Source organism: Dipodomys merriami, unplaced genomic scaffold (assembly GCF_024711535.1).
Source record: "Dipodomys merriami isolate MVZ:Mamm:240054 unplaced genomic scaffold, mDipMer1.0.p SCAF_3, whole genome shotgun sequence".
Lineage (NCBI taxonomy): Eukaryota > Metazoa > Chordata > Mammalia > Rodentia > Heteromyidae > Dipodomys > Dipodomys merriami.
Genome location: NW_027204492.1, coordinates 6,851,022 through 6,857,674, shown reverse-complemented (window position 1 = coordinate 6,857,674; position 6,653 = coordinate 6,851,022).

Here is a 6,653-nt window from a genome sequence, read left to right as displayed (position 1 = left end):
ATACAAATCTGGTCTATTCTGTATTAATTACCCAATTAGCCATGAGTGGTGCACATGGTCATTTTGAATTTCCTGTAAACAGCCTCCCTGACAGGAGATATGTGGAAATGGCCTCAGAACCCTGTAACCAAGTGCTGTAATTCTCAGCACAGCACCTATCTTGGAGCTGAAACAAATCAATAGCTAAATGTGACTGCAGCTAGATTACTAACTCAATCTTCTATTCTCCAAGGGGGAATGTGGTGCAACCTTTAATACTGAGGAGCCCTGATGAACCACAGTTTGTATTTTATTATTGTTAAAGAGAAATCTACTAGGTTGGTGAAATCATGATCTTGGAGAGAGATTTTATTTTTATATTTTTCAAATTTGTTTTCAAAAACTTCAATAGTTTATTAGTTTCTGATCTTGCTTTAGGAATTGATGAAAAATTTCAAATATACTACTTACAACTCTTTGTTCCGCATATAAGCAGTTTAAAGAGAAGATGCATTATTTTTTCTACAGAAGAATATGGAGGTCTAAGGTATTTTGCCACCCAAATGGGAAATAATGTTGTCTTTGTGGAATTCAACTTTATGCCCAACAGATAATGAATTTAAGCAAAGTCACCTTAAAATAGTGAGGTGATTCTCAGTTCTTATTGCACATTATAATCACCTAGAGAGCTTTTAAAAAGTACCAATGCCTCAAACCCACCACTGGGGAATCTTATTAATGGGCCAAGGGAACCAGATATTTTATTAAAAGATCCCCCAAGAGACCCCTATTTTCAGGGATAGGAAACATTGCCTTAAATAGGTAAAGTAAAGTAGCTCATAAGCTTAGGACTTTATTCACATCACAGAATGCCTTTGAAGAAAGACTGTCTTTCAAGAGGAGATGGAAGGATGTGTTGATTGCTTTTGGAAGTAGCACACTTTTGTGCTCTTCTTTGATCATAGGTTCAAAATTTTACTCCTTATCTTTTACTCTCCAATCTCTGTTAACTGACCTAATTTCTCACTTACGTTATCTTCTATCTATAACATGAGCACCAAAATGAGAGTAGATTTTTGCTTTCTTCACTGCTGAGTCTAATGCTTATCATATTACTAGAAAGAGTCCAGCACATAAGATTTACATGGTAGATTCATGCATAAAAATAAATGAGTGAATTAATGAATCATTAAATGGGTGAATAAGCAAGAGGAATCACAGAAGCAAGTATTCCAATTTCACAGGCGATATCTATTGCAAAAAACTAAATATTATTTTTAGCTGAGTCCATAAAACTTCACAAAGTATTCATTAAGTTATGTATTATATTCAAGTAAACATTTGCCTTGACAGAGTTAATAGGCTGCCTTTACAAGAATATGAGCCCTGTAACAGCCATATTTCTATGTGTACTTCAACTAATTGGCATTAAGGGTATGCTTTTTTGTTTGTTTGTTTCTTTTTGATCAGTCCTGGGGCTTGAAATCTGAACTTGGATGCTGTCCCTGAGCTCTTCAGCTCAATGCTAGTTCTCTACCACTTGAGCCATAGCAACACTTCTGGTTTTCTGGTGGTTAATTGGAGATAAGTGTCTCATAGACTTTCCTGCCAGGGTCTGGCTTTGAACCTCTATCCTCCAATCTCAGCCTCCTGGGTAACTAGGATTCCAGGCATGAGCCAGCAGCACCTGGATCTAATAGTATTCTTTATTACTTTTATTGAGATTAGGTGAAGAGTATACTTTAAATTGTTATGTGAAGCCCTTCAATGTAAAGGGCCAAATAGTAAATGTTTTAGACCATATTAATGTAGAGGCAAACCCACAAATAGATACCTAAATGTATAGAGTATTGTTGTATTTTATTACATTAAAGGAGTTATGGCCTAGATTTTGTCCTGTGGACAGTAAATTGCTTTAGAGTACTATTTAGCATTATTAAAAGGAAGATTTTAAAAATAATGTAAAGCCTATTTACTTCAGAATAAAATAAATGTTGTTACTGAAATTTAAATCCAAGCTACAGAAAACATTAGCATTGCTTTAAATCATAGACAAAACTGATAGTTTTTTTAAAGATAGAAGCTTAATGTTCTATGTCATTGTATATAACTTTTGCACATAAATACTTATTATTTTTAGTCTATCTGATAGATGTTTTACACCCACAACCCACATATTTTGCATGATATTTTATTCTTAAAATTGTTATTGCAATACCATTCACAAAACATAAACAGACTGTGTGCTGCTATGTTTGGAATATTTTTCAAAAACAATATTTCAGTGTAATATTGTTCTAGTGAAATTATCTTCTGATAGTGTATATAATCTATCACATAAAAGTGTGTATATTGGGGCTGGGGGTTTAGCCCAGCGGAAGGGCACCTGACCGGTGCGCGCAAGGCCCTGGGTTCGGTCCTCAGCACTGGAAAAAGAAAAAGTGTGTATAATGAGTTCTTACTGATCAAATTACATTTTTTGGGGGGGGGATCCAGTCGTAGGGCCTGATCTCTGGGCTTGGGCGCTGTCCCTCAGCTCTTCAGCTCAAGGCTAGTGCTCTACCACTTGAGCCACAGTGCCACTTCCGGCTTTTTTCTTTTTGCTTATGTGGTGCTGAGGAATCAAACCCAGGGCCTCATGAATGCAAAGCAAGCGCTCTACCACTGAGCCACCTTCCGAGCCCCCAAATTACATTTCTTTCTTGTTGTTTCTCACAAAGCTATCTGGACTATTTTGTGTGGGGGTTGTTTTTAAAGTATATTTTGTTGTTATTGTAGGGGTGATATAAAGTGCGGTTACAGTTATATGTGTCCAGTAATGAGTACATTTCTTTTTGAACAATGTCTCACCTTCCCTTGATCCCAGTTTTTCCCTTCCATCCCTACCCACAAGATATATAGTTTATTTTCCACATAATATCTAGTGAATACCACTATTGTATTTTTTCACCATTTGTGTCCCCACTTACCTGCCCAGAAACAAATAAACTAACAAACAAAAGGCAAAGACAACAAAATCAAAAGCAACAACAACAAAATTCTTGTTTGTTTTTCTTGGAGTTCATTTCATAAAATATTAATTTATGTTGTCATATGCACAAAGGTATTGAGCCTTTATGATCCTCTCCTATGAATATCCTCTTTTGGTTTCACTGTGTGAATGTACAGAGACCTGTAAAATTTATCATGTTCTAATATTTTTTTTAACCATCCGGCATGTTTACTTATAGATTTATAGGCACATTCTGGTTACCAGAAATGAGTGAGTCCATGTGACCTATGTTTCTTTGGATCTAGCTCACTTCATTAGATACAATTTTTTTTTTGCTTATGTGGTGCTGAGGAATCGAACCCAGGGCCTCAGGCATGCAAGGCAAGCGCTCTACCACTGAACCACCTTCCCAGCCCTAACAATTTTTTCCATTGGGATGGCAAAATTTTTCTAGTTGTGTATTTATCTTGAAATGATAAATGCATACTTTGTTACTAATTTGTATTATTAGCTATTAGAAGCAGCAAGAAATTATAAAATAATGCTCATTGTTTTAAATACAAAATATTTTTCTCTAAAATGATCAATCAACAAGCAATCACATTTTAGAAATACAGATGATTTTACATTTCCTATGGACATAATCTGCATGCAAACATCATTGTCATACCAGTTTAAGCCATCAACAATAAATAGCTTTAACTATGCTTAGGAAAAGATGATAAGCATTAAGGAGAGATTGATTAGAAGTAAAACATGCAGGCTAGTTAGGAACAATTGAGAAGACTAGCAGAGTCAAAGTAGCTTTGGTCCAGGAATGTGCTAAGGATTCACCCTATGGACTCCTCCATTTGGAGGATTGTCATATGCTGCCAGTATTTATCCATTACCCCCAAGGATCCACATTTTACTTTTTTGTTGTTTTTGCAAGACTGGAACTCAATCAGTACCTGACAATTGCTCATTGGCTCGTACTCTATCACTGGAGCCACATGTCCATCCCCATCCACATGATTGTTTCCAAAGATGATACAGTAGAGTTATGTTTCTTTGGGGCTGTGGCTGATGCCTAATGCATATATATTATATTCTAGATGTGAAGAAGAAACAGGCACAGAGTAAAGGATATGTTTGCAGTCAATTGAGTTATAGTGTCATGGTTTATCTGATAGGGCAAGAGTGTGGAATAGTGAACAATTCAATAATTTCTCATATGATGATGCAGGAAAAGGGACCAGGGTCTTCTTAAAACACAAACCATAAATGAATACTTGCATATTATGGTTTGAACTTGCCAGTGAATGATCTGTCCATCTATTGGGAAGGAGAGACATGTCATGTGGAATATATGATAAAGACTGCATAAGAGTAACTACATCATTATTTGTTGCTGGGCAATTTAGATCCTAGTCTTAGGGCATAAAGTAGTTTACTGTCTCCAGTTCCTTCTAAGAATAAGACTTCTAATATCTTTAATAATACATTAGAGGCAGTAAGACAGGAGACTGGAAAATTGAAGTGTTTAAAAAACTAAGGCTGGGTGCTGATGGCTCCTGATCTCATCCTAGCTATTCAGGAAGCTGAGATCTTAGGATCCCGGTTCGAACTCAGTTCAGGCAGGAAATTCCATGAGACTCATCTGCAATTAATCACAAAAAAAGCCAGTGGCTCTGTGGTGCTGTGGCTCCAGTGGTAGAGTGCTAGCCTTGAGAAAAAGGAGCTCAGAGACAGCACCCAGATTCAAGCCCCAGACCAGGTACACACACACACACACACACACACACACACACACACACACACACACACACACACACACACACACACACACACACACACACACACACACACACACACACACACACACACACACACACACACACACACACACACACACACACCATAAAAATATCAAAACAACTGAGGCTAAGAATTTTGGGGGCCCCTTCAAGTGTGGAAGCTCTCGATTCTTCTCTACAGCTAAGAACAAGTATCTCCTGATTGTCAGCACTCTGTATCTCTCTACATTATCTTCTTACTTCCATTATTTCATAGTACTTTGTATGCATGTCTACTACCACATGACTGTACATTTGTGACTTTGCACATTATCTTCTTCCACATTATCATGAGATTTATGAGGGTGAAAACTACCTTGTCCATCTCTACATCCACTGTGCCTAGCACTGTGCTTGGCATAAGTTAGATGCTAATAAAAAGAAAAATGTTTATCTAAAGTCAAGTGACAATTATTTGTAAATAATTTTATTATAAAAAGTTAAACATTTAACAGAAGAAAATATAGTCAATATAAATATAGTCAATAAAACATCTCTTACAAGTTTAAATTTAAGTTCTGCAAGCATTTCAGCTGGCTTTTTCACATATATTGTGAGTATTTTGTTACAACTTTATAGAACTGTTTATTGAGGTGGTACTAAGGTTTGAACTCAAGGCCTTATGCTTTCTTAGCAAGTGTTGTACCATTTGAGCATGTCTCTAGTCCTATACAGATGAAAGTTGTTTTTTTAAACTAACCATGCATTCCATTTTCCCTTTTGCTATTTCCCATCCTCTTTTTAGTTAAGAAGAGCTCCAGTATTCATTTTTGTCTACAGGCATACACAAAAATAAGCCATGTCCTGACCAATGTATGGAATAGTTGGTAGGTACTACCATCACTTTATTTCTTTTTCTGCTGAGGGATTATGGACATGCTGTGGTGGATTTTCCACCCACCTTTATGAATCAGAGTCCATATGGCGCTGAGTCTCCTACAATTTCCCCCTCCTCCTCCTCCCCCTCCCCATCCTCTTCCTCCTCCTCCTCCTCCTGTTCTCTCTTTTTTTTGTGTGCCAGTACTTGGGCTTAAACTTAAGACCCAGAACACTTCTTAACTTTTTCCCCTCAAAGCTGGAACTCTACCACTTGGGCAATACCTTCACTCCCAAATTTTTGTTGATTAATTAGAGATAAGAGTCTCATGAATTTTCTTGCCCAGACTTTCATTATGGACATTTCTGCAATCCTCATATCTCAGCCTCCTGAGTAGCTAGGATTATACACATGAGCCACCAACTCTCAACCAATCCTAACATTACTTGTTCAACTGAGAGCACAAATGGGAAATAAATATCTGTTTCGGTAAGTCAATGTGATTCAAGCTTTTGAGGTTATGTTGTTATAACAGAATAGTTTGTGTATCATAATATTATTTAATGTATATAGCATATGTTAATCATAATGTATGACACTTCAATTCTTTCTTTTATTTTGCTAATATAAACAATCCTATAAAGACTATCATTATATGTAAGTCTTTGTGAAAAGTCCTACATTTCTTTCAGATACATTCCCATAAATGAAATTACTGGGCAAAATAATTTGAAAGTTTTAATATATTATGAATCTACAATAAATTTTCACCCTCAGCAAAATAATGTCAAGTTTTAATTTTAGAAGCAATAAGTTTTCCATAATTATTCCTCAGTATAATTACAAATCTGATTAAGAAAAACTATTTCAGAATATGACTCATTTTGGTAAGAAAATGACTTTAGAATTGGCAGTTATTCATTTTCCCTTTTTTGGTTCAACTGGGATTTGAACTCAATGCTTAAACTTTCTAAAGCATGTCCTCCATTACTTGAGCCATGGCGCCCATCCTCATTTTACTTGGGCTATT